The sequence below is a fragment of the Schistocerca serialis genome, chromosome 1 (assembly GCF_023864345.2).
Source record: "Schistocerca serialis cubense isolate TAMUIC-IGC-003099 chromosome 1, iqSchSeri2.2, whole genome shotgun sequence".
NCBI lineage: Eukaryota > Metazoa > Arthropoda > Insecta > Orthoptera > Acrididae > Schistocerca > Schistocerca serialis.
The window spans coordinates 1,132,189,484-1,132,211,792 of NC_064638.1; the positions used below are offsets into that span (position 1 = coordinate 1,132,189,484).

The following is a 22,309-nucleotide window of genomic DNA, read 5'->3' on the forward strand; positions in this document are numbered from 1 at the left end:
TTTCTTCACTCGAAGGAAGACGAAGTAGACACTTGGTGCTCTATCAGGGAGACTAGGGGGTGGTAGGGGGAAAATGCAGTCCAAAGAAGCAGCAGGTGCGCATGTGTTCTACGCAAAATACTACGGAGCGTTGTCGTTGAGCGAGAGCAGAGTATGTGGAGTTACAACAGCGGTAAGTAGGCAAGCATCATCCTGTTAGAAAAACACTCCTTTTCGCCGTTCACGAATGGCAGCAGAACAGGTCGGATCACCAGACTGACGTAGGCCTACAGTTTTGCAGTCACGTGCGTGGGGTAACCACAAACGCGCCCCTGCTGTCACACAAAATCGCACCCCAGACGATAGCTAGAGGTGTAGGTCCAGTGTGTCTAGCATGCGGGCAGGTTGGTCGCAGGTCCTCAGCTGGCCGCCTCCTAATCAACACACGGGCACCGCGACAGATCCAGCTTTCATCAGAAAACGCAACAGACCTCCACCCTTCCCTCCGATGATCTCTCGCTTGACATCACCGAAATCGCAAAAGGCGGTGGTTTAGGGTCTGTGGTAAGCACGCTATGGGCGTCTGGCTCGGAGCTGCCCTTGAAGTAACCGATTTGTAACAGTTCGTTGTGTCACTGTGGTGCCCACTGCTGCTCAAATTGCTGTTGCAGATGCAGTACCATGCGACGAAGCCATTCGCCGAACACAATGGTCTTCTCTCTCGGAAATGTTACGTGGCCGACCGGAGCCCGGTCTTCTTCCGACCGTACGTTCTCGCAACATCGCTGCCAGCAAGCATTGACAGTGGCTACATTCCCGTCAAGTCTTCCTGCAACATCGCAGAAGGAACATCTAGCTTCTCGTAGCCATATTACACGACCTCGTTCAATATCAGTGAGGTGTTGCTAATGGGGACGTCATCGCTATATAGGCAAACCTGATTTGCATCGACATAGTGGCGCGACTAACGCCCCTCTTATGCGACTGGCAGTAAATGTGAATAGACATCATCTTTCAGACGTAGAAACACGCCCACCAACTTACTACGATTGTTGTTGTTTGTTGTTGTGGTCTTCAGTCCTGGCACTGGTTTGATGCAGCTCTCCATACTACCCTATCCTGTGCAAGCTTCTTCATCTCCCAGTACCTACTGCAACCCACATCCTTCTGAATCTGCTTAGTGTATTCATCTCTGTTTCCCTCAACGATTTTTACCCTCCACGCTGCCATCCAATACTAAACTGGTGATCCCTTCATGCCTCAGGACACGTCCTATCAACCAATCCCTTCTTCTAGTCAATTTGTGCCACAAATTCCTCTTCTCAATTCTATTTAGTGCCTCCTCATTAGTTATGTGATCTACCCATCTAATCTTCAGCATTCTTCTGTAGCACCACATTTCTAAAGCTTCTATTGTCTTCTTTTCCAAACTATTTATCGTCCATGTTTCACTTCCATACATGGCTACACTCCATACAAATACTTTCAGAAACGACTTCCTGACACTTAAATCTATACTCGATGTCAACAAATTTCTCTTCTTCAGAAACGCTTTCCTTGCCATTGCCAGTCTACATTTTATATCCTCTCTACTTCGACCATCATCAGTTATTTTGCTCCCCAAATAGCAAAACTCCATTACTACTTTAAGTGTCTTCCCTCAGCATCACCCGACTTAATTCGACTACGTTCCATTATCCTCGTTTTGCTTTTGTTGATGTTCATCTTATATCCTCCTTTCAAGACACTGCCCATTCCGTTCAACAGCTCTTCCAAGTCCTTTGCTGTCTCTAACAGAATTACAATGTCATCGACGAACCTCAAAGTTTTTATTTCTTCTCCATGGATTTTAATACCTACTCCGAACTTTCCTTTTGTTTCTTTTACTGCTTGCTCAATATACAGATTGAATTGCATTGGGGAGAGGCTACAACCTTGTCTCACTCCCTTCCCAACCACTGCTTCCCTTTCATGTCCCTCGACTCTTATAACTGCCATCTGCTTTCTGTACAAACTGTAAATAGCCTTTCGCTCCCTGTATTTTACCCCTGCCACCTTCAGAATTTGAAAGAGAGTATTCCAGACAACGTTGTCAAGTCTACAAACGCTAGAAACGTAGGTTTGCCGTTCCTTAATCTTTCTTCTAAGATAAGTTGTAGGGTCACGTCGCTCAAATCCTCCTTGATGTTGCGGTTTTTTTTCTTTTTTGTCGGTGTATTCAATCACCTGTTTCAGTCTTTAAGACCATTCTCAGACCACGGCTCTAAAATATATTTTTGAGTTGCCAGCTCGTCGAATTCGATGTGCCCCATGGTACACTGCAAGGTCGCATTACCGCTGATCAGGCCCATCCGATGGTACGATGTTTCTTGCCCAGTGGTGATGCTGTGTTCCAAGACGACAGAGCTCTTAATCACACAGCTCGAATCGTTCAGTAGAGGTTTTTTGAACACCAGAATGAAGCGTCGCATCTCCCCTGGCCACCACAGCCACCAGATACGAATATTAGTGAGCCTTTGTGCTCTACTTTGGAGAGAAGCGTGCGTGATTGCTATCCACCTCCGTCACCGTTACCTGAGCTTGCCTCTATTTACAGGACTAATGATATAAGCTTCTCTTGCAAGCCATACACGACCTGTTTATACTATTCCGAGACGTCTCGAAATTGTTTTGCTCGCCAACGATTGGTATTTGGCATGGTAATGAGTTGTCCTTTTGATGCTTCCATACTCTGTCCAATTTGTGTGTATTATTGTCGTGATCCTCAATCCGAAGACTCGTTGGAAGCAGCTCCACAACACGCTTCTGTATCCTGTGCAAGCCTTTTCATCTCTGAATAACTACTGCAACGTACATCCTTCTAAATCTGCTTACTGTATTCGTCTCTTGGTCTCCCTCTACGATGATTACCTCCCACGGTTCCCTCCAATACTAAATTCGTGATCCCTTGATGCCTCAGAATGTGTCCTATAAACCAATCCCTTCTTGTCTGGTTGTGCCGCAAATTTCTTTTCTCATTAATTCTATTCGGTAATTCCTCATTAGTTACGTGATCTAACCATCTAATCTTCAGCATTCTTCTGTTGTACCACATTTGACAAGCTTCTATTCTCTTGGTGTCTAAACTGTTTATCGTTCACGTTTCACTTGCATACAAGGCTACGCTCTAGACAAATAACTTCAGAAAAGTCTTCCTAACACTTAAGTCTATATTCGATCTTAACAAATTTCTTCTCTTGAGAAATGCTTTTCTTCCATTGCCAGTCTACACTTTATATCCTCTCTACTACGGCTGGTACTGCGAACGGCCGAAAGTAAGCCGAAACTACAGCCGTAATTTTTCCCAAGGGCATGCAGCTCCCAACTCCTGAACATGGACCATTAGAAAACAATGAGAATATTTCAAGTGTTTTGCATGAAGTGTTACCCTATGTGGTCCCGAAACACTTTAAAACAAATGAAACAGTATAATGTGACAAGGGAGTCTCTTACTCGTTATTAATAAGTTAGCTTCGTAGAATATAAGTGTGAAGGTGGCATCCATAAGGGACTTTTGCATATGATAGTTAAAAGTCTCTTTTATGGCAAAATTTTCCACAAACAGTAAGTTTTAGCGCAAAAGCGGTAAGCACTGTCAGAAGTCGGTTATAAAAAGGAAAAAAAAATATTTCTGACAATGCATCATTCATTCCTGTACGACTAGTATGCGTTGAAGAATGGGGATGTTGACTTAAGCAATAACACAGGGTGTCCGAAAAGTCTTTCCCTGATTACATAAATTGATAACTCAGGCTAGAAGTAAGATACAAATATGAAACTGGTGTCTAATTGTTTACAAACTATCAAAGTTTTTTTCACACATCAGTAAACTTCCACATGAGCACCCTTGGTAGCACGTCGTACATCTAGGCGATATTCAATTTCCGTCCACACATTAGTCAACATCACTGGAGGGATCGATTCAACGACTGTGGTTATCCGTTGATGCAGGGTTTCAAGATCTGGTACACGTGTTCGGTAGACCTCGTCCTTGACATAACCCCATTAGATCTCTTTTTATGGGGCTATGTTAGGAGAGCGTGGAGGCCAAACCGTTGGCCCATCACGACCTAACTATCGCCCAAGAAAGGTCATATCGAGGTAGGAACGGACGTTCAAACCCCAATGAGGCGGTGCACCGTCTTCCTGAAACGAGACGTCGGGGTGATACTGAAGCAGCTGAGGAACAGCATACAGTTGCAACATGTACAGATACACTGCAGATGTGATGGTAGCCTCAGCGAAGAAGAATGGCCCGATAATTCGATCGTGCAATAGCGCGCACCAAACATTCACATTTGGACTGCCTCTGGTGCACTCCATGACCTCGCCAGGGGGTTGTGAATCCCAAATGCGCACATTATGGTGATTCACTACACCACTGACAAAAACGGTCGTTTCGTCGGAAAAGGCAATTTGTCTGAGATAACCATCATCGTCCTCAATACGTGATAGCATTTCGATCGCAAAGTCATATCGGCGTGTACTGTCACTGGGCAACAATGGAAGTGGAAGTTTACTGATGTGTGAAAAAAACTTTGATAGTTTGTAAACAATTAGACACCAGTTTCATATTTGTATCTTACTTCTAGCCTGAGTTATCAGTTTCTGTAATCAGGGAAAGACTTTTCGGACACCCTGTATATGTGATTCTGATATGTATTAAAAATTTAGAAGCAACAATTTTCAGGACAGTCTGTACGGGGTTAGGAATCTGTATGTGCCTTCGAGAAATTAATTTATTCTTTTTAGTTCGTTTTAAAAACGTGTTATAGTAAAAGTTTTTTATTTAAATAATTATTCAGTAGATAATACTGTTTGGTCACGTGATGCAAAATATCAGCGCGCTGTTACGGCTATAGTAATCCGATGAGTGCATCGGGAAATTGCGTGGGCGCCGTGAGTTGGCCCGTCGTTAATTTTCTGCGTTTGGGCGCATGCAAACGCACTCGCATGAGCAGGTGCGTGGGCTGAACTTTCCGCGTGCCCGCGGTATAATTAAACAGGCGACTGCGTGCTGACCTTTCTGCGGCGGGGGCAGAGCGCTGCGTCGAGGGGGAGAGAGGGGGGGGGGGGGGGGGGGGGGAACTAGGTTGCACGTGGGCGCTGTCTGGCGGAACCGAAGCGTTCACTGCATGGGGCGCGCGACTCTGCCTTACAAGAGCACGGTCCAGTAAGCAGAAATCCAGACGAGGTTTTTATTTAATTACTAGCTCAACACCCGCCGTTGCTCATGTATGTATTTATTCCAATCTTCCATCAATCCATCTCCTCCACCCTTCTCTCTATCTCCTGTAACCCCCACTCTGTCAATCTCCTCCTCCTCCCCATTCTGTCTCCACGTTACCACCCTCAGCCCAATAGTGCAGCGGTGCATCATCCTGCTGGAAGGTCATATCTGGCTCAAGGAGGAGAAGCTGAGGGCAGCAAATTGTTTAAGCACATCCAAATATTCGGTTCCTGTTACTGTTGGCTCGATGAAGGAAAATGGTCCAACTACGCCATCTCATCACGCACGCCACACACTCACCCTTTATTCGTCCTTTCGCTGTTTCTAACGGATTCTCGAAAACTGTGGAGTTTTCCGAATCCCAGGTACGAATGATGTGCGGATTAACCTTTCACATGTATGAAAGGTTGTTTCGTCGGAGAAAACGATGTTTCTTAGATAGTTACGGGCTTTGCCCTGTCCGGTCAAACTTTTCAAAAGCAAAATCGCGGCGAAGCCGCACGTCGTTTCCCTTCAATACTCGCGTAGTTTGAACTTGCAAGAGTGGAACCGAAGTTCATTACGCTGTACCTTGTGAACTGCTGGGCGAGGGACGTTTAGCTCTCGTGATGCTCGGCGAGCTGACTTTGACGTGCTTCTATGATCTTCCTTTACCACTCCATAAGATGCGGGTTTTCCGCCAGAACCAGTCTGCCTGCGTACACGCCCAGCAACTAGGAACACTAGGAACTTGTCATTCCGTGCCTTAACTGTCTTAATGCTTTGAAATTTCTCTGAGCAATAATCGTTTCCGCGTACCCATTGGGTTCACTTTTTAGGTGTAGTCATTTCCGGTAATTACTTAGCACCTGAAATAAAACGAAAGGAGTCATTTGAAAAAAATCTACACAAAACTTTTGAGTTGCTTTACACGATGCTGCGAACTGCTAGTATCATGTCTCTTAGATTAATTTTTTTAATTGCATTTGGAAAGCAGGTATGTTTCACGTGGGCACTATATATAAATGCTGAGACCAGAAAATATTTCATGAAAAGCTACGTCTGAAGCACAGTTCTGAATGGGGTGAGGCATCGTCGACGGGAAAGACAACTGGAACCAGCAGCAGCCTTAAAAATGTAGTGTTATAGGTTGAGCAAATGGATTGATCGACTAAGCAAAGGACCAGTGAAACGAGACAAGCATTAAGAAATGGTAAGTAAAGAAAATGGTTGGGCATATATTGTGACAAATTTTATTTAAAGATAAATGGTAGAAGGAAATAAGCGCTCTTAGCCGTAGTTTACCGCAGGCCGGTCAAGCAGAGATGTTTTTCGTTGACGGAAGAAAAACTTGTAGATCGCACACATTTACAAAAAAAAAAGAGAAAATAACGAATCCATAAAACTGCCTTCCTATATTACGTATCTATTTGTAGCAGAATGCTTGAAGATATACGGAATGGAAGTACTATGACTAACGGGAAACAAAATTCGTCTACATCTATACTGCAAGGCACCGTCTGGCGTATGGACAACGGTACTCCCCCAGATCCAGTTGTGAATGGTCCACGCAGAGAACGACTGTTGGTCAGTATCACTGAGATCGCGAATATCTCTAATTTCATCTTCATGATCTTTCCACGAGACATGTGCGGAAGGAATCGGTCCCTCAGTATTTTATCAGTGAGCCACATGTGATGCACACCGCCTTTTTTGTAGCGTCTGACGCTGCAGTTGAATAGCTACTCAGTATGGCTTTCGCGCTTAGTAAACAAAACTGTAGCGAAGCTATCTTCGTCGTGCGTGGACTTCCATTCCCTGAAGATTCTTCCAATGAAACTGTCTGGCCTCTGCCTTGCCTGAAGTTACTTTTATGTCGTCGTTCTTCTTTAACCCACTCCGTACGAACACTCCGAGTCATTTGACGGATGTGACCACATCCGGTGAATGTTCTGCAATCGTATAATCATACAGTGATGGATCTTATGTGCAATACGTTACGTTTGTTTACGTTGAGGATCAACTGCCAGTCCGTGTATCAAGCGTCGATGGTCTGCACGTCTCCCTGCATTTCGCCACAATTTTTAAGCGTTTAGACTTCTGGGTATACAACACTATCACGCATGAAAATCGTTATGCAACTTTCACGCTATTCACTCGCTCGTTTATGTATATTTTGTGGAAAGTAACGCTCCTGTAACAGTCCTTTGGGATACGTCCGAAATTATCTTTACTTCCGAAATTTTTCTCCCCATTAAGAAAGTCATGCTGTGTTCTGTTTGCTAGGAATTCTTGAATACAATCACTAAGTAACGCTCGGGATTTGATGGATAGATTGAATTACTAATGAGACGCTAATTAATCGGACTGAACAAAAAGGAAATCTATGGCAGAACGAAACTAAAAGAGCGGTTCGGTTGATAGGACAGTCAGGCATCAAGTAATCATCAATTTGGTAACAGAACGAAGTGGAGTGGATTAATAATTGTAAAGGGAAATCCACGCCTGAATACGGTAAGCAGGTTTTAAACGAATGTATGATGCAGTGGCTATACACAGATGAACAAGCTTGCACAAAATAGAATAGACTAGCATGGAGAGTTGCATCAAATCAGTCTTTGGACTGAAGATTAAAACAATCCGCTCTCGCAGAATTCGGGATCAGCGGAGCTAACTGCTGCTTTTCCACGAAGGCCGATCGTGATGTGGGAGGAGATAAGTGCTTTTTCAGCGTGAAGCGTAGCTGGCGGTGCGGCGGCGGATAATTGCTGCGTGCGCCTTCGGCACGAGTCCCGCGATCGATGCCCGGAGCGGCTCGGCGCGTCCTTGGCTCACGCGACCACGCCGGCTGACGTCAGCACGCCGCGCGCTGCCGCTCGCCCAGTATTCGGGTCGCGCGGCCACGTTTCGGCAGCGCAAGCTGCTCTCCGAGATTCGCCCTCCGCTAATCACAGTGGTGGAGCCCACGGCCGGAGATTTTAGGTACCTGTCGCGCCAACGTCTGAGAGTCTTTCCTTGGTTACTGCCGCTGTGGTGTTCCTCTTGCTATCTGCAACGGTCGTTAACTACAACACGGGGATCCAGGGTCTGTTTACCTTGCCTCTTTTTTTTTTTTAAGCTACTGCCATGTTCTTAGACCTCTATAGCCTCCCAAAACAAGCGGACGTGGTCGCTCTTCTCCGTAGCGAGAACCTACGCGTCGGAGAATTTTATTGTTGGTCGATTTCACAGCGTGTGTTCCGCCACGGCTGATTTTCCTGTCCCAAACTGTAATGGCGTTCATGTTCGATGATCCTGGCACTGACGGGTCGTCCGAGAATTCCGACATAGACGTTCCGCAAGTACACGATACGTGGTAAATTCTCGACGTTACGAGAGGGTCCTCTTTGTCTTTTGCTGATTAAGACTCTTTGATCTTCTTAATCTGTTTGTAAATAACATTTACACTGTGATTGAGGAATACATACCAGGTCCAATCTGTCACTCTGGAGATGACACACAGACCGCACCAGATACTTTTTTCTTTCCACGTATCATTTCGAAGGTGTTAGGCTTCGTCGCACTACTACTTCAACTGAGAGTACTCATTGTTTCTCATACCCAATGCAGGTGGTCCGATGCAGCTCTCCATGCTACTACAATATATATCCTTTTTTACCTGCTAACTGTTTACATCTCTTGGTCCCCCTCTATAACTTTTACCACACCATCTCCACCCCCCCCCCCCTCCCTCCCAACACTTCCCACCAACATTAAACCACTATGATCCTTAATGTCTCAGAATGTGTCCAACCACCCGACCCCTTCTTCTAGTTAAGTTATGCCGCCGGCCGGTGTCCCACCAATATTAAACCACGATGATCCTTAATGTCTCAGAATGTGTCCAACCACCCGACCCCTTCTTCTAGTTAAGTTATGCCGCCGGCCGGTGTGGCCGTGCGGTTCTAGGCGCTGCAGTCTGGAGCCGAGCGACCGCTACGGTCGCAGGTTCGAATCCTGCCTCGGGCATGGATGTGTGTGATGTCCTTAGGTTAGTTGGGTTTAAGTAGTTCTAAGTTATAGGCGACTGATGACCTCAGAAGTTAAGTCGCATAGTGATCAGAACCATTTGAACCATTTTTAAGTTATGCCAAACATTTATCTTCTCCCTAATTTTAACCGGTACCTCCTGATTAGTTACATGATCTACCCATCTAATATTCAGCATTCTTCTGTACCACCGTATCTCAAAAGCCTCTATTCTGCTTTTGTCTGAATTGTTTATCGTCCACGTTTCCGTACAAGGCTAAACTCTAGACAAATAGCTTCAGAAAAGATCTCCTCACACTTAAATCTATATTCCATGTTAACGAATTTTTCCTTTCCAGAATGAAGTTGGATATGATCTGCCCAAATAGAAGAACTCATCTGCTAGCTTTGGTGTCTCGTTCCCTACTCTAATTCCTTCACCATTGTCTAATTTAATTCAGGTACGTGCCACTACTGTTGTTTTGCTTTTCTTAACGTACATCTGACATCCTTCTTTCAAGACACTGTCCTTTCAGGTCAATTGCACTTCCACTTCCTTTGTCGTCTACGGTGGTTTCTTTTTATTGCGAAAGAATTAATATGAACTTAAATTTCTTTTCCAAATTTTTGTTTAGTTTCCCTTACTGCTTGCTCAGTGTACAGACGGAATAACATCGGGGGTTAACTCCACTCTGTTTCACTCGCTTTTGCACCACTGCATCCGTTTCATGTCCCTGGACTCACATAACTGCCATCTGGTTTCTTTGCAAGTTGTATATAACCTTTCGCTACATGTATCTTGCGCCTGCAACCTTCAGAATATCAAGGACTATATTTCAGTCAACACTGTCAAAAGCTTCTCCAAAGCTACAATCGTAGGTTTTCCTTTCCTAGCTATCTTCTAAGGGAAGTCATAGGATTAAGTACTGCACTGCGTGTCCCTACATTACTCCGGAGTCCAACTCATCTTCTCCAAAGTCGGTTTCTACAGTTTTTCCCTCCTTCTGTAAATAATTCTTGTTAGTTTTTTTTCTTTTTTTTCCAACCATGTATGGTTCGATAATATTCACCGCTGTCAGTAACTTATTACTGTCTGTCTGTATCTTATTACATTCTTCTTGAAGTCGTAGGGTATTTCGCTAGTCTCTCAGATAGTCCACAGGTGGAGTAATTTTTGTCGCGGCTGGACCTTCCAAGGGTATCAGTTGCTAGGCCGGAATTTCATCTATTCCGGAGGTCGTGCTTCGACTTCGGTCTTTCATTGCTCAATCAAATTCGTCATATCTCGTATCTCATCAACACCTACATTGTCATTTCTTTCTATAACATTGCCTTCAAGTGCATTTCCCTTGTACAGCCCTTCTATATACGAGCGCGTTACGAGCATATTAATCACACTTCTTTTCTGGTTCAGAATATTATTGAAGGACTGTGCTGATATCGGTCTGCGTGTGTCGGTTCTCGATATATACTGTCGCCCATGTCCTCGCCGTTTCTCGTAACCAACACATCAGCAATTACCCAACCCTAGGATTTTTGTCAGTCACTTGTCACTTCTTTGGCAACGGCCTTGCCTCAGAGGTTACACCGGTTCCCGTGAGATCACCGAAGTTAAGCTCTGTCGGGCGTGGTCGGCACTTGGATGGGTGACCATCAGGCCGCCATGCGCTGTTGCCATTTTTCAGGGTGCACTCAGCCTCGTGATGCCAACTGAGGAGCTACTCGACAGACTAGTAGCAGCTTCGGTCAAGAATGGCATTATAACTACCGGGAGAGCGGTGTGCTGAGCCCACGCCCCTCCTAACCGCATCCTCCACGGAGGATGTCACGGCGGTCGGATGGTGGCCTGAAGACGGAGTGCACTTGTCACTCCTTTCAACTCTGTCAACGTTTGTTGATGTCAAAGCCGTCGAGCTGCACCGTGGTTTGAAGTCCACAGTAAACGGTAATTCCCCCTATAAGTAATTGGGTAAATCAGTTCGGAGGCTAGCAACGGTATACCACGTCCCACAGGACCATGCTTAATGGTAATCAAATCGGTCTTTGGATTAATGACAGGTTTACTTATTTTTAAAGACACTACATTGCCTGGCAGTTGACACTAAATTTATAAAATCCATGTGCCATTTATTTAACGTAGCTCTGTGAAAGTGAGAAAAGAGAATGCAAAGGCGGTAAAAAAATATCACTTATTAAGTTCTGGAAAACCAAACTACAATTTCTACAAGCTGCTCATTGGAAACGGTTCTGATAAGTACTACGCTACATCTCACAATTCACAGCTGAAAATATACTTGACAACACTTTTCTACAGATGGAAGGACAGTGTCCCATGTACAAAAAGGCAATCGGTATCAGATGCAGAGCAGCTGGTGATCAACACTTTATGCGAAAAATCGCACTTACTTAAAAGTGCCGCTGGTTTTCCTCGGGTAGGTCCGCCTCTAGATATTAAATACTTTAATACTAATCATCAGTTGTTACCTGACGATGGGCAAAGAATCCGACAATCGGTTCTTGACCAAATAAAATTTTTCTGCAGAACAACAGGAAAGTGTGACCTTTTTAATATTACTGTCATGCTCTGTCACGCACACAGGGAGAATTCAGTTTATTTCAATAAGCAATTGTAACTCACAGCGGCATGCACCACATCAGTTGCTCCAGCCGCAACAAGTGTCTGTTGGCATCTCGGGTAGTACTCACCTGTAAAGAAACAAGCAAACATGTATATCGTAAGTGTGATACTAACGGCTGAACTTCAAGAATTATGCGAGACTTAGACGTTGCGCGGCAAGCACAGCTTTCTTATTTTACAGCCTCAATTCACACTTGACTTATGAACTACGCAATTGGTGTGCTGGTCAAGACATTTGCACTTAAATTTATGGGGATCTCCACTGACCCCCCCCCACCCCCCCGATTCCAACATCCTCACTGAGTATGATTCCCAGTAAGTCTGTGGTCAGAAGAAACGAGTTTCAGTGTTTAAAGTTCCGTCGCAGACAAGATTCCTTTTCAAATGCTTTATTTTATTATATGGCATACAGGCCTAGCTGTGTTTCGTTTTAAGAATTGAACAAGTAAGGCTCCAAATAATGAGCGGAAGCATGAAATGCATAGCCCTATGACCAAATGAACCATAAAAACCGTTTGAATTAATCATGCAATGTGACTAATTCCGGTCATAAATATATAATAGCTACGTAGTCAATGCAAATGAAGCTTGTTTTTTTGTACCAAGAATTCTTTAGGAAAAGACCGACTGTTCAGTGGAGAGGCAGCCTGCAGATTTGAAACGTATATATGGTACAAGGCGACGCTAGAATTGGGTCAAAAGAAAGAAGTATTTGGTGAGAAGAAAGGTAGCGGAGTCGTTAGGGATGTGCACAGATGTTTGTTTTACTTCTCTTCAATATTGAGAGCAGGTTCGACATGGCTTGAAAACCCACCTAATCCTGGCGTTAAGTTTTTTGACTCAAAACTTTGCCCAACAATGTAAGACTTGTGTAACAAATACGTGTCGTTTCATCCCATTAGTGTTAATCTGACATTAAAATAGTCCGAAATATGGCAAACCAAAGCAGCTACAGGCAAGTTAAGAATTGTTACGATATAATACTAAATGAGACGGCACAAGTGTAAATACATACTAACATAATTCAGCTGTGGTGCTCAGTTCTGATTACACTTGTTAATACGACAACGTGCACCCGGCTAGCTCGCAGTGAAGTAATGAAAGAACGAGAGATAAATTCAAGGTTCATTTAACGATTATCACGCGACGATTTTAAGGCTAATCACTGTGGGATCTAAAAAAACAGCAGCTAACCCCCAATTCTTTACAAATCGAACTCCCATGTATAACTGCTTCAAACGTTTGATAACTTAACAAATCAGGTTGTGTGTTAAATATTTGATGTTAAGAATGTAACTTGTGGTCCAAATTTATTTTTACCGTTAGTATACGTCTGCGGGGACTGATTAATCTCTCCAAGCACAGTAGTTGCTTAAGGCTCAGAATCGCATCGTTGGATGCGATTCTGCTTTTCATTTATTTACGATACGTGAATACGTATCGGCTGCGTCTTCTTCTGTCTGCTGGGTACTGCTATCTCGAGAGAGAGGACGCGAGTGCCACTGCTCTTCTAATCATTCCACACAGATCGCATTTTCAACGTCAATATTTTGACATCTACATATGAGCTCAGTGGCGTCGCGACTAATGTATTTTTGAAGTCGCGGAGAAACTTTCAGTGAATATAAATAATTACGGTAACTAACATTCCAGTATTCACTACTTTTATCATTGTACCTTCTGCTCTACGTTACAGCTAAGTGCAGTTACTTTATTATGTTGGCGGGGTCAGATTTATCTAAAAAAGAAGCGAGAGTGCTACAAGGTTTCTTTCGTCGCTGATCTTAATGAATGACTGAGTAAGAAACAAAACCTGCAACAAAAGGTCATAATTGTTATTATATCACAAATACTGCTCAAACTACTTAAGATAGTTTGTGAATTTCATTACATGATGTGTTACATACACATCCATTCTCAAATACTAGGTGAATAAAATCTGGGTAACTTCCGCGCCCTTACTTAACGCTGCCTCGAGACAAGCACACAGTTGCTAACTGTAGTACTTTATTAAACCTTTACCTTTTAATGAGCAGATTATGACAGAATTTTAAATTTAGTCAATGATTATATCAAATACCGAAAATCAAATTTTTGTTGCCATGAAAACCGTTCGACTGGCAACATCCAACTGTGTGTGTGCGCACACCATGAACCGGATTAGACGTTTAATAAAACGTATAATAAGGCACATTATATATTGGCCAGACGCATTTTTGGTCCTTCTGGGCTCATCAGATATCACACTTTAACATACACGTATGCAAGGCCAAAAATACTATAAATAATGTCAGACGTCACTGACACCTTACGTAGTCGGTTTTGTATTAAAACAAACTGGTATCTGACGATTAAACTTGTTGCAAGTGACGTCAGCACGGTGCGATACGGGCACAGACCGTTCCGGGGATGGGGCGCACACCAAAGTAAGGCGTCTGCGTCAGCTACGCCGCGGGAATACCGCTGAGCGCCCGCACAGAAATAAGTTAAGAGCGGTGATGTGTGCCCATACGGTTCACGGCCACCGCTTCTCACACCTCACTAGGTGTCAGTCTGGTTTGCGATACTCAAAAACCCACAATTTCTTTCAGGCGAACACAGTCAACTCCTCTTCGTGACGTACGCCATGCAGAAAGGTCGTAACAAAGCGGAACGCAGTCATCGCTGATGTCAGACCTTCCATAAGGAACACGTTCTGCGCTGCTTTACTCTCGAGATCGAACATCTCCTAGATACACTATGTGGTCAAGAGTATCCGGACACCTGGCTGAAAATGACTCCATCAGTAATATTGGAATTAAATATGGTGTTGGCCCACCCTTGGCCTTGATGACAGGCTTCCACTATCGCAGGCATACATTCAATCAGATGCTGGAAGGTTTCTTGGGGAATGGCAGCCCGTTCTTCATGGAATGCTGCACTGAGGAGAGGTTTCTATGTCGGTCGGTGAGACCTGGCACGAAATCAAACATCCAAAAGGTGTTCTATAGGATTCAGGTCATCACCCTGTGCACGTTAGTCCATTACAGAGATGTTGTTGTGTAACCACTCCGCCACAGGCCTTACATTATGAACAGGTGCTCTATCGTGTTGAAACATACATTCGCCATCCCCGAGTTGCTCTTCACCAGTGGGAAGCAAGAAAGTGCTTAAAAATCAACGTATGCCGTGCTGTTCTAGTGCCACGCAAAACAACAATGGGTGCAAGCCCCCTCCATGAAAAACACGACCACACCATAACACCACCGCCTCTGAATTTTACTGTTGGCACTACACACGCTGGCAGATGACGTTCACCTGGCATTCGCCAATACCCACACCCTGCCATCGGATCGCCACATTGTGTACCGTGATTCGTCACTCCACAAATTGGTTTTTCCACTGTTCAATCGTCCAATGTTTACGTTCCTTACACCAAGCGAGGCGTCGTTTGGCATTTACCGGCGTGATGTGTGGCTTATGAACACACGCTCGACCATGACATCCAAGTTTTCTCACCTCCCGTCTAACTGTCGTAGTACCTGCAGTGGATCCTGATGCAGTATGGAATTCCTGTGTGATGGTCTGGATAGATGTCTGCCTATTACAAATTACGACCCTCTTTAACTGTCGATGGTCTCTGTCAGTCAACAGACGAGGCCAGCCTGTACGCTTTTGTGCTGTACGTGTCCTTTCACGTTTCCACTTCGCTATTACATCGGAAACAGTGGATCTAGGGATGTTTAGGAGTGTGGAAATCTCGCGTACACACGTATGACACAAGTGACACCCAATCACCTGACCACGCTAAAAGTCCGTGAGTTCCGCGGAGTGCCCCATTCTGCTCTCTCACGATGTCTAATGACTACTCAGGTCGCTGATATGGAGTACCTGGCAGTAGGTGGCAGCACAATGCTCCTAATTTGAAAAAAACGTATGTTTTTGGGAGTGTCCGGATACTTTTGATCATATAGTGTAGGAATCAACAAGGATCCTACAAACAGTGATGATGTTAATCTCAGATCGTTCTTTAAAAGGCGTCACGTTCGCTTTTAGCTGTTAATGTTTTAGTGCGCTATTGCAGTTTCAGCTTTTTTGCTATTTTCAAGCACAATAACTTTCATGTTGAGTATGTCACTGATTTACTGATTTAATAAGAGCCAACAGTTGTTACCAATGACGAGAGTAGATCTGTTTTATTTACATGCAGGTTGAAGTCGGCGTGCTGCAAATATAATAATGTTAATTGTGTCTTTGCTTGCATCCTTTGCCACGTCTTAGGAACGTTGAGATCGTTGTAACGCCCCTTTTGTTTTGACGCGAAATTGGTTTTGAAATCGATGCCGCATGGCGGCGTAATATAGTCAACACAAGTCAGCATTCGTTACTTCTACTGTTCAAAAGTGTGTTTCGATGTATCTCCGTTGTTGCTATGTAATCTTACCCTACTAAGCCACAACTTCTGCAAATGGAGACCCTAGCCACACACAAGTAAATCAGAGTTCATAGTGTTCCATCTCCGTAACAAAGAGAGACACAGAAAGTAACATGGGCCACTTGATGGGATCGAACTCTTCTATAACTATGTCCTTAAATTTCTAGGTGTCGCTCTCCATCAGACTCTGCCATTTAAGCAGCACATGCATGAAGCTAGCTCAAGAGTAAATTTACAACACAAAATGGCATCAAACAACCGGGAAAAATCAGATACGCTACGCAATGCTGCAATTTAACTTCAGCTGCTGATTATTGTGTCCCATATTGGAAAACGACGCATACAGAACTGCAATAGATGTACGTCATGGAGAACATTACTGGCTCCGTCATATCTCTCCAATTCAGTGGCTGTCTGTTCAAATATTGCTCCTCCAGATGTCAGTAGAAAAGCTGCCAATTCACAAGAAGACGGAACCCATAAGCACTTAGTTCTAAATAGTACTTTCCTCAATCCACTATCTACATACATCTGAACCACATATATACGTGTGACCACCACGGATCGAACGTCAGGGCACACACATTCTCGTCGTCATCGAGAATGGAAAACGGCGGGAATGAACGCCCATCTAATTCAAAACCCAACGAAGTAGTTCGAAAGATTAGATCTTCCCTGCCGCGAATGATAGAGACCCGACTACATTCGAACGAGACATGGAATACTTACGTGGTTATACCTTGAAGTAGTGGCGCTACAGTTAAAGTGCCGAATTTGGTGTGGGGGAACACACGACAAGACATATTACGGAGAACTGTCCACTATGTTTTTTAAGGTGATCTCGAACACTTGACACTGGCTGCCAAATTTAAACATTAAGCTGCGTATAGTTTGTATATTTATACGTGTGTACGTCTATAAAACTCTGAGTTCATCGATTCTAATGAAACTTTGTCACATCGCAAGGCTATATGAGTTGTGTTCAAAAACTACAACTTAAAAAAAAAGTAATTTGATTTATTCGTTTGCATCAATGTTGTCCCCTTAAAAATAGACTCCACTAAATATTATAACCTTTTGTCATTGATTTTTCCAACCAGCGAAAATCATCTAGAGCTCTACATTTAGGATAGCATTAAGCTCCTGCGCGACGCGTTTATAATCTCATATATGCTTGTAAAACGACGGATCTTTAAGGTTTCCTTTATTTTTCGGAACACAAAAAAGTCGCGTGGGGCCACGTCTGCCGAACATGGAGGCTAGGGCATCAATTATAATATTGTCTTTGGCCAAAATATTCACGAACAAGCAACATAATGACAGCAGGTTCATTATCGTGGTGCAAAGGCCGTGAGTTGTTTTGCCATAAAACAGGATGTTTGTTTTTCAGATTGCTTCACCTATACGGGGTTAAAATTTTCTGTAGTACTCGTATTGGTCGTTCCACCTTGTGGCAAGAACTTGCGGTGCACTACACCATTAAAATCCAAGACAACAGTGAGCATAGCCTTCACAACTGACCGCACTTTGCTTCTTTTTGGTCTTAGCGATACACAATGGTTCCACAAGACCACTCAACCACAGTTTCATCATTCTTGATTTCACCTAGCAACTTGTGATCAACATGCATTCGCCGCTGTTTTTGGTCGAAATTCAATCATTTTCGAACAATTTTGCTGTCACATATTTCATAACCAAAATATCAGAAAAAAAGTCATGGCACGAGCCAACATCATCAGCGACTTCTCTGGTTGTGATTTGGTGATCGTTCACTCATTTCTTTTTACTTTTTTCGCGATTTCATCGAATGAGGCGCTCGGGCGACCATGGCGCTCTCTCTATTCGTGGTCCTCTTCGAAACTCACTCTTTAACCATAGTTTTACTCTTACAAGGTAAACTCCCCATCGCTCCCCCGTCAGAGTTGGTGGTGAGAGTGCCCAGTAGACAGCCCGTCAAAAACTGAACACAGATCAAGCGTGAAAACAGAAAGAACGTGTACTGGACTGTGTGGAAAAAAGCAGAAACAGTGAACGGGCGAAGAACAAGAAGTGCAAATAGAGAGCAGCCGGGAAGAGAAATGGCTTCGTGGTTACGTACTTCCGCTGTTGGACTGCCAAGCGGCCGAACCGTGTTAAAACCTCCTTCGTGCCAATTTTATTGTTTTTTCCGCTGTTCGCTTTATTCAAATTTGTGTCTGTCCGTTTGCAAAAGGAGGTGTAAGGTAGGGACCTATAATGACAACTGAGATTCTCCACAACTATTCTATTAGCAGCCGAAAGGAAGTGGCTTGCGAGTGGAGACAGCAAACGTTGACAATGCAACAAGTCAACCAAATCCTCCACCGGAAAACAGTCTGGTGTGCCATACACAGCGTTAATGATAGTACATGTATCATATAGGAATCTCTTATCGACGCACCTAATTTGTGCGACTGATTGGTGAATGATATCTGCCTCCTTGCCCGATATACGTGTTCGTAAGAGTGAATGTGATCACCCCCAAGGACATGATGAAAACGTAATAGTTTGTCACAAAAGTTGCAACAAATGAACGTAACAGTTTCACAATCACACAGTTCTCTAGGCTCTGTCAAAACACATGTTTATAATGTTTTTGAAGTTGCGTTCAGTTTTGGAAATTTTGAGTCTTGAATTCCTTTGTTGTTTTAATTTCTATGAAACGTCTATGTGGTATCTCGCCGACGCTAACGTATCCTTACTACATAACATACACTTTACAACGAACGCATAGTATGACAACTGCCAAGACTACAGATGGAGAACGAACATTTCAATAACCGGATGGACAGTTAATAATGGTGTAACAAAATGCTATGTCAAACTGCTCTTTATTGCACTTCTTTTTCTCTGACTGTTCAGAGATGTCACCAAACCCGCCCATTTAAACAACCACGCATGGGCAGGGCTTATTAGACGGAGAGGGTCCGACAGCCGATCAGCTCCAGTCATTTCACCAGGAAGGAGGTACACGGCTCGTGTTGTCTGTAGTTCAACCAGACTGTCAATACCGCGGGACGATCGCGTCCGCATTGTTACTTTGCGCCAGGAAGGGCTCTTAACAAGGGAAGTGTCCAGGCGTCTCTGAGTGAACCAAAGCGATATTGTTCGGACATGGAGGAGATACAGAGAGACAGGAACTGTCGATGACATGCCTCGCTCAGGCCGCCCAAGGGCTACTACTGCAGTGGATTATGGCTCGGAGGAACCCTGACAGCAACGCCACCATGCTGATTAATGCTTTTCGTGCAGCCACAGGACGTCGTTTTACGACTCAAACTGTGCACAATAGGCTGCAGGCTGCACGATGCGCAACTTCACTCCCGACGTCGATGGCGAGGTCAGTCTTTGCAACCATGCAGCGCGGTACAGATGGGCCCAACAACATGCCAAATAAACCGCTCAGGATAGGCATCACGTTCTCTTCGCCGATGAGTGTCGCATATGCCTTCAACCAAACAATCGTCGGAGACGTGTTTCGAGGCTTCAATGCAAGAGGGCTGCTACTGGGTATTAGAGGCACCGGTGTGTACAGCAATCTGGACCACCACCTCTGTCCGTCTCGCTGTATCGTGGCACAACATGCAATGTGTGGTTTTCATGAGCAATTAAATGGGCGGAAATGATGTTTATGTTGATCTCTATTCCAATTTTCTGTACAGGTTCAAATGGTTCAAATGGCTCTGAGCACTATGGGACTTAACATCTGAGGTCATCAGTCCCCTAGAACTTATAACTACTTAAACCTAACTAACCTAAGGACATCACACACATCCATGCCCGAGGCAGGATTCGAACCTGCGACCGTAGCGGTCTCGCGGTTCCAGACTGTAGCGCCTAGAACCGTTCGGCCACTCCGGCCGGCTACAGGTTCCGGAACCGAGGTGATGCAAAACTTTTTTTGATCTGTATATGTAAAGAACGAGTATCTCGAAAACGGCGAACCTGTTACAATGTTCACGTGGTACTGACGTCAGCATCTATGCAAAGCGGTGGAAGGACAGTGAAACTACCACTAGGCGCAAAATGGTTGGACGTCCGCAACTTAACACAGAACGTGGGGTTCAGAGGCTTGTCTGCTCTGTAAAGTAACATAGATGGTGATCTGTGGCATCTCTGCCGAAAGAGTACAGCGCTGATGCACGCACAACTGCTTCAGAGCACTCCACTCATTGTTCATTGTTGAAAATATAGGTCCGCAGGAGGCCACCCTACGTGTTGACCCAAAGGCATCGCCAATTACGACTGCAGTGGATACGGGACCATCGGAATTCGGCCGTCGATCAAAGGAAACGTGTCGGCGCTTCGATTGAATCTTACATTTTGCTCCACTAGGTCGATGGTCGTCTCCACAGACGCCGTCATAGAAGTGAACGGCGCCTCGAAACGTGCAGCGCACCACGGACGCAGTCTGGTGGTAGCAATATTATGCTATGGGAGACATTCTCTTGCGCTTGCAAGGGACCTGTGGTAATAATCTAAGACACGCTAGCAGCTGTGAACCACCTGTGCCCCTTCACGCTTGATGTCTTCCCCGAGGGCAATGTCATGTTTCCGTAGTATAATTGTTCGTGTTTCGAAGCCAGAACCGTGCTACCGTCGTTTGAGGAGCATTATAGTGAACTCAAGTTGATGTCTCGGCGACTAAATTCGCCTGATGTAAATCCTGTGGAACCCATCTCTGGATCGCTATCAGGCGCAATCACTGCGTCCGAAAATCAGCGGCTCATTATTTCCGCGAATTACACGACCTGTGCGTAGACATCTAATGCAACATACTCCCCCAAACCTACCAACCAACTGTCGGATCCCTGATACGTTGGATCAGTGATGTACTTCGTCTCAAAGAAGGCCAAACAAGCTACTAAGCATGTAGTCAATATTTTGGCTCATCAGTGTATACGCAGAACATCGCAAGCACAGTTCACTGAGTTCGCACCAGATCCTCTCTTGCCTTCCTCCAATTTATGATCAGTTACATCCAGCAGAGTACAGCAGATTGTAGAACTGTTCAAGCACCATACCCTCCCTTATCATTTAATTCGCAAGAGAGACTGCGGACATACAGGGAGTTTCAAAAAGAATCGTCCATTTGGGAAGTTAATTTACGCGTAGGGCTACTTAGCTTTTTTTCCAAAATAACCATCATATTTCACAAACTTTATTTTTTACATAATTCAGATACAACCTTGGGATACTTTTTACAATTACATTTGGGATCAAAATTTTCATTTATGTACTACAAATGTTGTTATGTGCCTCCCACCGGACTCACGACAAACATCCAGACGATTTTCAAACTGGTCCCATACTTTCACGCATATGTCTGGAGTTTACTACATTCACTGCTGAATCTATGGGCCGTAGTAGTTGGAATGGTGGCACATACATTGCGTGAGATTAGGTGAGGAGGCCTTCGATACCAATGGTGTAATGTGGGATCAATAGGCCTATGCCCATTAGACCGTCTGCCTCAACCGATCACATAACTCGATCTTGTATACGCCTGTATGGCAACGCCTCCGCGATTGTTCTATCCACAGTGTAATTCTCAAGTGCAGCCGTCTGCGCTCTGCAGCTGAATGTCGGTAACAACTGCTGCCTTCCCTGGCCGACTGTTTTATAATGCACTAGCTTAAAGCTCGGAATAAACAAAGTACCGCCAATTTGGCGGCAACGGCCATGTTGGACCCAAGAGGCTATAGCAGCACTATGGCTATAATTATTAAATTTATGGAGAAGTGGTCGGGATTCTGTATGCCTGTGATAACTGTTTCAAGGTTTTTATTGGAAATATAAATTGAATGAATTAACTACTTTCCTAAGTCCATTACTGAAATGGTATTTTATTTTCCTTATAATAAAGGTAAAACTTGTGTGATAAGTAATACATGTCCTAGATGTAATAGCATTTTAAGTGATGCCCATTCAATTAGTTTTAGAGAGATATTTGTGAACAGCAGACTATATGTAAACGCAAACGCATACTTCCGTTCACATGGTA

At 44.2% G+C, this 22,309-nt stretch overlaps 1 protein-coding gene and 1 pseudogene across 1 annotated transcript in view; one reads left to right on the forward strand and one right to left on the reverse strand.

The window, feature by feature from the left end:
• The window catches only part of LOC126417137 (zinc finger SWIM domain-containing protein 8 homolog), a 516,142-nt gene that overhangs the window by 210,563 nt on the left and 283,270 nt on the right, over positions 1-22,309 (reverse strand). The gene's annotated exons all lie outside the window — the stretch shown is intronic.
• Positions 10,796-10,912, forward strand: LOC126429305 (5S ribosomal RNA; annotated as a pseudogene).